The sequence below is a fragment of the Schistocerca americana genome, chromosome 4, assembly GCF_021461395.2.
Source record: "Schistocerca americana isolate TAMUIC-IGC-003095 chromosome 4, iqSchAmer2.1, whole genome shotgun sequence".
NCBI lineage: Eukaryota > Metazoa > Arthropoda > Insecta > Orthoptera > Acrididae > Schistocerca > Schistocerca americana.
Genome location: NC_060122.1, coordinates 247,731,443 through 247,744,553, shown reverse-complemented (window position 1 = coordinate 247,744,553; position 13,111 = coordinate 247,731,443). Strand labels below are relative to the sequence as shown.

The window sequence follows — 13,111 nt, the reverse complement described above, 5'->3', positions numbered from 1 at the left end:
GAAATGAGACACTTAAAGTAGTAATGGAGTTTTGCTATTTGGGGAGCAAAATAACTGATGATGGTCGAAGTAGAGAGGATATAAAATGTAGACTGGCAATGGCAAGGAAAGCGTTTATGAAGAAGAGAAATTTGTTAACATCGAGTATAGATTTAAATGTCAGGAAGTCGTTTCTGAAAGTATTTTTATGGAGTGTAGCCATGTATGGAAGTGAAACGTGGACGATAAATAGTTTAGACAAGAAGAGAATAGAAGCTTTCGAAATGTGGTGCTACAGAAGAATGCTGAAGATTAGATAGGTAGATCACATAACTAATGAGGAGGTATTGAATAGAACTGGGGAGAAGAGGAGCTTGGGGCACAACTTGATGAGAAGAAGGTATCGGTTGGTAGGACATGTTCTGAGACATCGAGGGATCACCAATTTAGTATTGGAGGGCAGCGTGGAGGGTAAAAATCGTAGAGGGAGACCAAGAGATGAATACACTAAGCAGATTCAGAAGGATGTAGGCTGCAGTAGGTACTGGGAGATGAAGAAGCTTGCACAGGATAGAGTAGCATGGAGAGCTGCATCAAACCAGTCGCAGGACTGAAGGCCACAACAACAACAATCACGTTATGCAACGAATCATTAGATTGTAGCTAAAAACTGGTAAATTAAAACTGTCCTTATTTCTTTCAGTAGAAGTACTTGTAAGTAATGAGAAAATAGTCTTACGCTTGTATGTACAAGCACCAGCATGACGAAATTGATGTGAGTCTACGTCTGCAATAGTATCTATACAAAATACAGATAATCCATGAAGAGTCTGAACTTAATGGACACTGCCGGTCGTATGCTGATTATTTTGTTATTCTGTCCATTAACTCAGCAATACACGTTATGTATCTCTAAGAATTCAGTCTGTGAACAACGCAGAGTTCTCAAATACTTTCTATTTGTACATTATGAACCTGATTTAAGTCATATCATATCAAAGCTAGCAACACGATTACCCCCATAAAAAGTCGACGCTAATAGAAAACTTGACATATTCTCAAAGTATTGAACAATTTGCGAAGGTCTTACAGCAATATGTATATTACCGATTCACATTTCTGCTTTCAGCGCGTTAAGATTCTTGTTCTTGGCCTTCCGAAGTGGTGGTACTAGCGGTTCTGTGACTTTATAGTCTACAGAAAACCGATTTACATAATTTACAATTTCTCTGCTATTAAATATCTTTCGACTGTTAACAGTGAATTTTTGATGGCGGGCAATCCGTTTCCCAAATGTTGCTCAAAGTGGAAAACAAGACGTACATGTTCCACATTTCTAATACAGGATCCGGTGTCTCCAACTGCAGCAAAATGCTCGTCTTGGACAAAGTGAGTAAAACAAAGGTTAGTCACTTCTCCCACCACATCACCTAGCGTGCGGAAAACGCCGCAACGAAACAGGTTCGTTACGTACCCTTCTTTTTATGTCCACGGCTTATACGGTAACGCAAAATTTGCGCCACAGCTCCTGGGGTTTACCCAACTAAAGTGATGCGTCTCGCCTCGGGTCTCCACATGTTTTGAACTTATACTTCAAGTATAAAAGGAAAAAAAAAACACGCCCATCATTCGTTGATGCGTTTCTACGGTTGCTAAAGTTTCTGCTTGAAGGTCAACCTCTATATCACGTTCCGGTGTATATATACGGCGAAAGGTTGGACTGGAAACAGAGAACAGGCATCAGCGACGCAGGATCTGCCCCGACATGTTTAAGTTACTGGTAAGCGACTTCACCTCAACCTCATTGCTTGAGAATTTTTGTTTATTGTATTACATACTTTCTAAATGTCTTACGCGTATTTGGTGCTAATTCATAACTGAAATATCCCAAGTGTTAAACGACATTTTCGAAACAGAAAACTGGAATCATTAAGCGAGTGAAACGGACAGCACAACACAACAAATAACATGTCAACGCAGTCCCCAAATTTCCCGTACATCATCGTTTTGCTTTAATTCTCAGTTAACGTAACGACTTTGAATTCAGTTTCAGTCGTTTCGGACTTTATCGGTTCGCTTCTACCAATACTTCCGAAGCCTGTGTAGGGTGTTTTGCTAACGACGAAAAGTTCTTTGAGTTCAGTGTATTCTTTAGCAAGAAATTTTTGTTCTTAGTAAGTTAGTGTACACGTTTTATTTTATGTCAGTAGAATTCGTGGTAGAAATGAAACATTTTGCGTTCTGCAGTTTCCCTGTTGTTGTTTTCAGAATCTATGGTAACAGGTCTTGTCTAGAAGACTCTACAGTGTCAATGGACATGGAGAGATCTGGAATTTCAATCACTGCACTTCTCGTAACAAAGAACTGGATCTTTACTTGTATAACCTTAATTGATTCTTTCGTCACTGCTTCGTGTAACAGCTACATCATCTGGAATTTCAATCACTGCACTTCTCGTAACAAAGAACTGGATCTTTACTTGTATAATTTTGATTCTTTCGTCGCTGCTTCGTGTAACAGCTACATCATCATAAATGAAGAGCTTACCCATAATTTCTCACATTTCGTTTATAATTTTTTGTAATCATATAATTATATGGTCGGGTTAAATGGACCACATTTTAGGAGCGACAGTTAATCATCCTTTTCAGAGAAGAACTAAAACTTTTTGCGGGTTTTTATGCTCTGTTGTCTCCATATACGTGTTGTTATTAGCCAAGATTCTTCGTTGTTTTAACCACTAAGAATCGTTGGCGATACGAAATGTAACACATGTTTCAACAGCTCTGTAGGGAACCAAGTTTATCAACGAGTAAGAAATTTACTATAGATTCAGTTTAGCCAAAACAAATGAACTTCATTATGGCGTTTTTTCTTTATTCAGTGATAGGAAAACAATAATGGGTTCGGTTAATAGAAAACCAGATTTATTAACGTTCTTCATCTTTATTCCTCATATTTATTTCTCCTTGGTGACGAACACATTTCTTCCAACGAGAGACCATCTTGGTAATACAAAATCGTTAAGGGTTTCCAGGTCACTTGTTGACAAACTGCCGATTGGCTTCTGTCTCGGGTTCTTTGGTCGACGTTCATCTGATGATTTTTCTGACGTTTCGCCACGACGAGTGGCTGGCATAGTCAAAGCTTCACCGTCCATAGCTGGTGGTGAACCGGAGCCGAGCTCGCGGCTGCAGACTATGTGTACCTGACGCGCCAACGTCTGAGGGCTTCTCCGAGGTCATTTCCGGTGCGGTTCTCCTCTTGCTACCTGCGACGGTCGTTCGCTGCAGTACGGGTAACCAGGATCCGTTTAGCTTGAGGCTTTCTTCTTTCTTGTTGAAGCTATTCCCGTGTTTTTGTATTCCTACAGCTTGTCTGAACAAGCGGGTGTGATAGTGCTTCTCTACAGCCAGAACTTCCGTGTCGGCGAATTTTACTACGTGGTCGGACTCACTCAGTGCGTGCTCTGCCACGGCCTGTTCCTCCACCTGCCCCAACCTGCAATATCGCTTGTGTTCTGTGATCCTGGTGTCGATAGATCGTCCAGTCATTCCGACAAAAGCTTTTCCACATGTGAATCGTATGCAGTGTATTCCCGACATTGGAAATGGGTCCCTTTTCTCCCTTGCCGATCTGAGACACTCTTTGATCATATTTTTCGGTTTGTAAATCTTCTTCACGTGGTGTTTGCGCAATATACGGCCAATTCTGTCCGTCACTCTGGGAATATAAGGCAGAAAGGCCGTATCCGAGATTTCTTTTTCTGATCTGTCACTTCGCCGAGTGTTTGGCTCTGTTGCACTTCTAATATAGCTTGTGGAGTAACCATTTCTCCTCAGAACACTTCCCAGATGTTGCGTTTCGTGTCTGCGGTTAATACTGTCACAGCAGAACTATGATTTTGCTGGTGGTGAACTGGATCCGGTTTATCACTATAAAAGTGAAGTCCTCGAATGTTCCTTAAACTTTGCAAACATAAGGCCAATTCGGGACCCTTTGTAGAGTGACCAATGACTACCAAGGCGTTGGATAGCTGCAGGTGTCGCAAAGTTCATGTGTGGTCTGGTGTTATTATGCTGAAGAAGAAGGTGCTCAATCTGTTGATGAAATCTTCGAACTCGAAACACGATTACAGCACGCTATTTCTCACATGCCACCATGTTACATGCTACTATTCGGAGCCCTCTAACGGCAGAGGGCTGCACATTCGTAGACATGAAGAATAAAGATGTGGAGCGCTAATAACGTTTGTTTCATTCAAAAATCTTTAAGAGTTTTCGCGTAAAACGATTCTGAGGCCTTACTTTTCAGCACGCTCTCTTATTTTCAGTGCTGGTCATGCCCTCTTTGATTTCTGACATACCATGATTAACGAATAATACTTCATAGTGGAGCGACAATTTCTGAAGTCAACAAGGAACAGACATGGTTCTAAACCGTGATTTTAGAAGGTTACCGTTTGCATCATAAGACACAAATATACTGCAAATAGAGAACACGTGGTTGTACATTATTGTGGAATTTGTTTATTTTCGTTACCCCTATCCCAGAAAAAGGGTAGCTAGATCATCCTTTCAGTTATTAAATGTATTAATTCGTTTGTCCTGTTCTGTAGAGCCCATCAAGAATAAGAACATTGAGTTACGTGAAACTAGTTAAAATATCTATCAACAAATGACAAAAGACGAAAAACTCTTAGAAGCTTAATCTGAATACGGTATTAAAAGCAAATTTTAAATCTGTCAAGCCTGCGAAATTTGCAGTTGATCGAGTTAGAAAGACAGCTGCTTCTATGGAATAACCTGTTGCCTTCTTCGTTATACTACACTCGTAATGTTTAACCGCTTTTAATGGCCTAATACAATACTGGCCATTAAAATTGCTACACCACGAAAATGACGTGCTACAGACGCGAAAGTAAACCGACAGGAAGAAGATGCTGTTATATGCAAATGATTAGCTTTTCAGAGCATTCACACAAGGTTGGCGCCGGTGGCGACACCTACAACGTGCTGACAAGAGGAAAGTTTCCAACCGATTTCTCATACACAAACAGCAGTTGACCGGCGTTGCCTGGTGAAACGTTGTTGTGATGCCTCGTGAAAGGAGGAGAAATGCGTACCATCACGTTTCCGATTTTGATAAAGGTCGGATTGTAGCCTATCGCGATTGCAGTTTATCGTATCGCGACATTGCTGCTAGCGTTGGTCGAGATCCAAAGACTTTTAGCAGAATATGGACTCCGTGGGTTCAGGAGGGTAATACAGAACGCCGTGCTCGACCCCAACGGCCTCGTATCACTAGCAATCGAGATGACAGTCATCTTATCCCCATGGCTGTAACGGATCGTGCAGCCATGTCTCGATCCCTGAGTCAACAGATGGGGACGTTTGCAAGACAACAACCATCTGCACGAACAGTTCGACGACGTTTGCAGCAGCATGGACTATCAATTCGGATATCATGGCTGCGGTTACCCTTGACGCTACTTCACAGACAGAAGCGGCTTCGATGGTGTACTCAACGACGAACCTGGGTGCACGAATGGCAAAACGTCATTTTTTCGGATGACTCCAGGTTCTGTTTACAGCATCATGATGGTCGTATCCGTGTTTGGCGACATTGCAGTGAACGCACATTGGAAGCGTGTATTCGTCATCGCTAACTGGCGTATCACACGGCGTGATGGTATGGGGTGCCATTGGTTACACGTCTCGGTCACCTCTTGTTCGCATTGACAGCACTTTGAACAGCGGACGTTACATTTCAGATGTGTTACGACCCGCGTCTCCACCCTTCATTCGATTCCTGTGAAACCCTACACTTCAGCAGGATAATGCACGACCGCATGTTGCAGGTCCTGTAGGGCCTTTCTGGATACAGAAAATGTTTGACTGCTGCCCTGGCTAGCACATTCTCCAGATCTCTCACCAACTGAAAACGTCTGGTCAATTGTGGCCGAGCAACTGGCTCGTCACAATACACCAGTCACTACTCTTGATGATCTGTGGTATCGTGTTGAAGCTGCATGGGCAGCTGTACCTGTACACGCCATCCAAGCTCTGTTTGACTCAATGCCCAGACGTACCAAGGCCGTTATTACGGACAGAGGTGGTTATTCTGGTACTGATTTCTCAGGATCTATGCACCCAAATTGCGTGAAAATGCAATCACATATCAGTTCTAGTATAATATATTTGTCCAATGAATACCCGTTTATCATCTGCATTTCTCCTTGCTGAAGCAATTTTAATGGCCAGTAGTGTATTCACTTGATTTTCTTTGTCGTCTGTCTTTCGACTGGTTTGATGGGGACCTGACACGAATTCCTTTCATGTGCCAGTGTAGCAAATGGAAACTACATTCTCAATTATTAGCTTGATGTATTCCGATCTCTGCCTTCTCCTACAATTTTACACTCTTCAGCTCCCTTAATACATGTCCTGAAATGTAGGCCCAGGATGGGTTGCCTTGGAGCAACAAAACGGCACGTAGAATATCGTCGACCAACTGCTGTGCTGTAAGGGTTCCACATATGACAACCAAAGGGGTCTGTTATAAAATGAAATGGAACTCCAGACCATCACTTCTGGAATGTTGGTATCCCACCGCAGTCCAGAGCGTCTCCAGACACTTCGCTGGTTATCGGGGCTCAATTCGAAGGGGGACTCATCACTGAAGACATTTCTACTCCAGTCAGTGAGATTCCAGGCCGGTATCTGGAGTTGGCCCGACAGTGGTGGGATACAAACCTAACTGCCGCTCACTATACGGCCCGACAACCAGCACTGATGGTTGGGGGAGCCCTTTCTTCCCATAGCAGGACCCTTTTGGATGTTGTCGGCGGCACCATTACAGCAAAGAGGTACGTCGACGATATTCTGCACCCTGTTTTGTTGCCCTTCGTGGCAAGCCATCTTGGGCTTAAATTTCAGCAATACAATGCCCACCAGCACATGGTGCGAGCTTCTACTACTTTTCGTGCTTGCCAAATCCTACACTGGGCAGCGAGGTCAATGATTATATGTAGGGCCCTCTAACCAGCTCGGGTTTTTGACGATTTAATGGGAAACAGTTTGGCACGATAGCCCTCAGAAGGCACACAACAATCAATACCAAGCCGAATAACTGGTTATACAAGGTCCAGAGATGGATCAACGCGTTATTGATTTGCTCAATTTGTGAATCTATTTCTCTTGAATAAATCATCTTATGTTTCTAAAATAGTTATCATTTGTCTGTCTGTACATGTACTTCACATCTAACGGTTTCCATCCTGTTGAGATAATTCCTTCGTGGCACAACAGAGGAATTCGTGGCAGACCGCGTTGAACCAGTCACGAGACTAATGACATAAAAACTTCATATTACGGACTGCTGCAGAGTTTTATTTTCGTATTTTCTTCTACTATGGTCTGCCGATTGTTATTACGAACGTGTGCTACAGTATTGTCAATAGAGATCATTTGCTTTATATTGTTAACAAAACTTGCCCACAAATCGTTTAACAATATGCCCTCGTGTCAAATAACATAGGCCGCTCCGAGAAACATTCGGACAACCTGAATACTGTCAAAATCTGACAGTCGTTTGGTTGAATTAAGACTGATAATAATTTGTTTCACGAGTATATGTCCATGTAATTGTTAAACGAGTGACGTGGAAGCTTATTCAATATATGGCTTAAAAATTTTAAATGGCGATTTTAGTAAGGGGTTTGGGACAATGGCTGCAGAATCTGGTATTGATTGATGGCTGGTTCAGTAAAGGAGCACTGTGAAACATGACACAAAAATTCCTTCCTCTCTGTTTTCTTTTGAATATACGTGCATCGGAGCGCGTTTGGTCTAAATGAGACGTTTGGTAAGAGCGTAACTAAGGAGGGAATTCTTATCCACCCTTATCCACCCCACCAGTGCATGGGAGAGTAGGATAAACGCATGAAGACAGCATGAAGTCAAATCGAGACAGCAATGTAACGTTACTGTTCTCACAGCTCGTTCGAGCAGTGAGTTGCCCTTCGTATACGATTTTCTCCTAACTGCCATTCCACTGACAGAGCAAGATCATCGGTTGACACTCCCTTTCTTCCCTGTCTACCTGCATCTTGTACTTCGTGCAACAACATTTTGCTGTCAGTCGCAACAGTTAAGTTACGTGGGGTGCATGCAATAAGGCGGAAACCCTCAGCATGAAGAAATCGAATGACAGCACGCACTTCACGCTTGGAAGGAGACTATAGTGATCTAGGCATCTCGACGCGTTCACTGCGTGCTCAGAACTGAAAAATGCGTTGTGATGCGATAATGGGCATACTAGAGACACTGTACAACACATCTGCGCCAAGCTTCATCGGATTTTCGCCGCGACCGATCAGACCTCGTAAAAGAAAAAAAAATAATCCTCGTAATTACTACCATCCAACGGCAATAGTTTTCTCAACACAACACCACTGTTAACGAAATAATTTTACATTCTTAACCATCCAAACTGATAAATCGTTTATTTACGCTGAATACCTTAGAGGTCGTATTACGCTACCTATCGGCGCTACCTGAAGTCACTTTCTTTTCTGATGAACATTCAGCATCCAGTATCGTGCACTGGCTTCTGTTAGTAAAATTTTCATAGAGATAATCAGACTCCATAGGATCGTATCGTGGTCATTAGTCGGCGATGTGGCACAATGTCGGAAATCTATCTGCCCACTTGCATCTTCTGTTTGCAAGTTATCGTGTATGAATAAGGCAACCAATGTTTCGCAAACCTGGTTTTGACGCGAAAACGTCTCTACGCAGGATTCAGTGATCGACGGTCGAACTTCCTTGTGTGATAAAATGCGTTCAGATTTAAATCGGCTACGAGACTAACAATGCGTAACAATGGGCGCGCTCAGAGCACGTGTTCGTCGCGCACTACTTGTTTTGTCTGTGACGTCATCGAACCAGTCTATGCACGTGATTGCTACGAATGAGCTTCCTGTAAAGTTATTAGCTTATTTGGAGCGGAAACGCGGTTTAACAATGACACTAATTTGTGTATTACTTTGAAGACGTTGCGGAGGGCTATTAGGATTCGAAGTGAGACAAGCATTCCATGGAATATGAGTGGTCGCGAAATGGAAATCTCAGTGAAATCAAAAATTTTTGAATTGCAACAGTTAGTTACAACTTCCAGCTACTTCTCCACACAGTCGCCGCTATACTGAGACATTTTTCGTAGCATTGTATCAAATGTAAATCTGTTAAAGGGGCATTGTATGTCCTATGCCACATATGTTAAATTATCGAATTTTGTGACCCATTATCATGGAAACTTTTTAAGACACCAATTTACAACTTTCCATAAGTATTGAATGTGCCTTTCAAGATACACTGAACTAGAATATTTATTAAAATTGTATTGTGGGGCATATTTTTTTTCAAACACTCAATTTTTGACAGAATTTTGTAAATAAATTAACATAAAACAACTCAGGATATTTTAAATATTCTAGTTCCATACGTGTTGAATCTCACACTTAGCATGCTGTGAAAATTTCATGTTTCTACCTTCAGTCCTGTTTTAGAAAGAGGATCATTTATGGCAAAAAATGTAGCTGAGATTATTGAGGGTTAAAACTTTTTTATTACAAAATCGTATACAGACTAGCATTTCTGCGTCTTTTGTGCGCTAGAATTGCCCTGGTTTATAGTCTTTGTCTTTTTCAGTGTCACAACAGCCCAGTGCTCCCCTCCTCCTTTTCTTTCTTGCTTCTTTTGTCATTTGCTGAGCACCTAAATCTGCTTCACGTACACGAAGCTCATCCAGTTCCGGCAGTCCTTTAGCTGTGTTTTGTCCAAATCTTACCCCTAACTTGTCCAGAACCTTAGGTCTTTCATAGTTCCCATCAATAAAAGTTATTACAGCATCAGACGCGGCTGACTTTAGAGTCACAAGGCCAACAACTACATACAAGGCACCACACAACATTATTGAAGGACTCATTCACATTCTGGGTCTTCCCATGTAAACACTTCTTTAATAGCTCAGGATTTGCCAAATATCTGTAAATACGTTTCATTGCCTCCATTACTGCCAAAGGAAGAGAATGTTTATGTGTAAATTCATGCACAGTGACAAAAAATTCAGCTTGCCTATATTTACACCAAGTGTTTGGTGGAGGTGGACACAAAGTACGACATGGCTTTTTATCGGTTGATATTCAATGAGCGAATGTGCTCCACACAGCTCTTTTCATCTTCTCTAAATTGTCACAGTTATCTCTAATGGTCTTCCCATAATATTCCTCTAATTCATCAATTACTTTGTCCGTTAGTCTTCCAGCACATTTTATTGTCTTGCCATCGGACAGACCACCACAAGGACAGCAAGAGACAGTTTCAGAAAGAACTTGTGCAAGGATTTGCAGATCCGTAATGACGTTGTCCATAATATCATTACTTTTACCACTGTCACCCGTTTCTAAAGTTACTTTCCTTTTCGATGCACTAGGGGGCGTGGTCACTTCAGAAACTTTATCGTGGTTTCCTTCACTGCTAGCACACGTGTTTTTATGTACTTCAGAAGAAAATGCAGGTCTCATATATCTGTTACCCGCAAATTTGCGTTTCTTGAATCTACTTTTACGCTTAGTCACTTTATTTGTCGTATAAAAAGCAACAGAAGTTAGCTTACTACAGAAATAGCCGATAATCACACTACTTTCAACGAAAACTATTATCATAAACAAAGGCCTGATTTGTTTATTCGTAATGCCAACTTCTGGGACGTAGCAGTAGTCACAAAACAAAGCAATTCGCAGCCTTCTACATTTTGCAGTTCCCGAGGTATGACTGCTCAACCATGGCAGTATATGTGTAGCCACGAAATTTGACAGTCGCACGTCAACATTCAAAATATTAATTGAAGGTCTCGCAATTGTCTGATTTTAATGTATTATATACCAAAATGTTCAGGAAAGTCCAAAATACATTATGGAGTAGGAAACAGAAAACGTCAAATTTCAACGAATTTCACGTACAATGTCCCCTTAACAGAGTCTAAATTAAAATAGTGGAATAAAAGCTTGTGTTATTGTTGTTGTTGTTGTTGTTGTTGTATCTCTACACAAGCCTATACGCAAAGTAGAGGAATACGTTTCCTATGTGACACCTGTCAACCCATTTTAGGCCTTCATAGTATTGGCTACAAAGCGTAATGGTCCTACAACATTCACTTGGGGCGTACCTGAAGCTGATTTTACATCTGAAGATTTCTGTGTGTCAAATAAATAACACTTTTTACATGTGGAACAATTGTCTGTGGATGCTGTGTTATACGAGAATCCCAATCTAGTGTAGCTGCAGGACCAAAGTTCAGGTTGCGTATAGGGATGTGCTTTGTGAGGCCACAACTTGCGTGCTTTCTAAGACAGTGACTTGTGTTGCAGCTTGTGATGTTGCTACTGGCAGCTGTGGTGACCGTCGCCGTCGCCCAGTTTGGAAGGGGCGGCTATGGTGGCGGAGGCGGCTACGGAAGAGGCGGCTATGGAGGTGGAAGAGGCGGCTATGGAGGTGGAAGAGGCGGCTATGGAGGTTATGGAAGAGGTGGAAGAGGCGGCTACTACAGAGGATAACAGGCCGCTCAAACTCTTTTCCTGTACACAGCGTCTGTTCTCCTTCATTAAATGTCTTCTTCATCCTCTGTGACTGTATAATATGTGGAGCACTAAATATTACCAAGTCCTGCTATCCTGTCTAACTCATCAGAACTCATAAGGGTCCATCGACAGTGATACTGCCCGAATACCTCTGGAAAATCATGAATGGATTTTTTTGTGTTTGTTTGTTTACAGCCTTGTGATACTCTATTTTGGTTTATATTGGTTACCCAGTGACGTCCCATAGACACCACTGACTACTTTTAGTTGATGGAACATTAAGAGAAAAAAAATCAGTACTCTACATGATCCTAAAATAATTGTGCAGAACATCGTACTTTACTTTACTGGTAGCGCACACATCAGAGCTATTATAGTAACTATTATTACTTCTGTACTAGGACGGTATCCATTTGAGGTTAACAGAGGGTTTTGGACGAGATTTCCCAGCATATTTGATGCTATCGTGTCAAGATACTAGCCAGTTGCACGAAGGAAAAAACCCTCTTTTCACTTCAGTAAAGAAAATATGGGAAATAAATATACTTTCTACCACAAAGTTCACAGTGAGTTGATGAATATAGCTGCAAATTTAATGGCAAGTCGATTTATCTCTAATGCTCAGTCATTGTCTCCATTCACTCCGTCGCTTAGTGTACAAACTGAATTATATAGCTGTCATCCGTGAAGAATTCAATTGTAGAAGGGCGTCATGTTCCATATTTTCTGGAACATATCGTTACTAGCCGTCAGACTGCAGCCCAATACTTCTACAGCCAATGAGATACACTAATTAGGTAAAGAAACGTTCAGAACTGTAACAGCTTCTATGCGTCAACATTACACATTTACACTTTACCAACGATTCTCCAAACAAGTAATTCTTGTTATGGCTTATCATTATTACTTATACGTATACATATTTCAGTACTCGTTTATCACGATGTAAAAGTTATGACACAACGATGATTGTAGATATAAAACGTATAGCGTTTAACGTGTTTCTGTAAATACACGCTTATTGAACGCACGAATGTGGCACACTGGTAATGCTGTTACGACAAAAACTGTTTATTTACATATATTTCACCTACATTCCCCGAATAACTTGAATCCAGTTACCCTACCGTTACGTTTCTCTCAAGAACAAGCAAAAGACAAGTAGAGATGAAACAACAACAGAGAGTGTAGCAACACTATGTCCACAAACTTCGAAGGGTTGTAGAGGGTGTCTTGAGAAATCAGCTGAGGAGTCCATGTCTGGTAACTCACACTAGGGCACCACTTTGGTTGTGTATGTGAGTTTTTACTCTAACGGACAAGCAGAAATTATCGTAGTTGGCCTGATCGTATTGAGTCGTTATATGCGTTAACTACTGTCCAACAACACATGCTTGCGGTCTGTCAGTGTACAAACTTTCGTTTGCTGCCGATGGGGTTGCCAAGCGGTAGGCGTTGTCCTGGCGTCATTGCATACCATTTCCGGTT

At 41.6% G+C, this 13,111-nt stretch overlaps 1 long non-coding RNA gene across 1 annotated transcript; it reads left to right on the top strand.

Moving 5' to 3' along the window:
* Nucleotides 1–1,479: 1,479 nt before the first annotated feature.
* Nucleotides 1,480–11,667, top strand: LOC124612920. The gene is made up of 2 exons (XR_006979582.1): nt 1,480–1,759; nt 11,414–11,667. It is a non-coding gene; the product is annotated as an uncharacterized LOC124612920 (long non-coding RNA).
* The last annotated feature ends 1,444 nt before the right edge of the window (nt 11,668–13,111 follow it).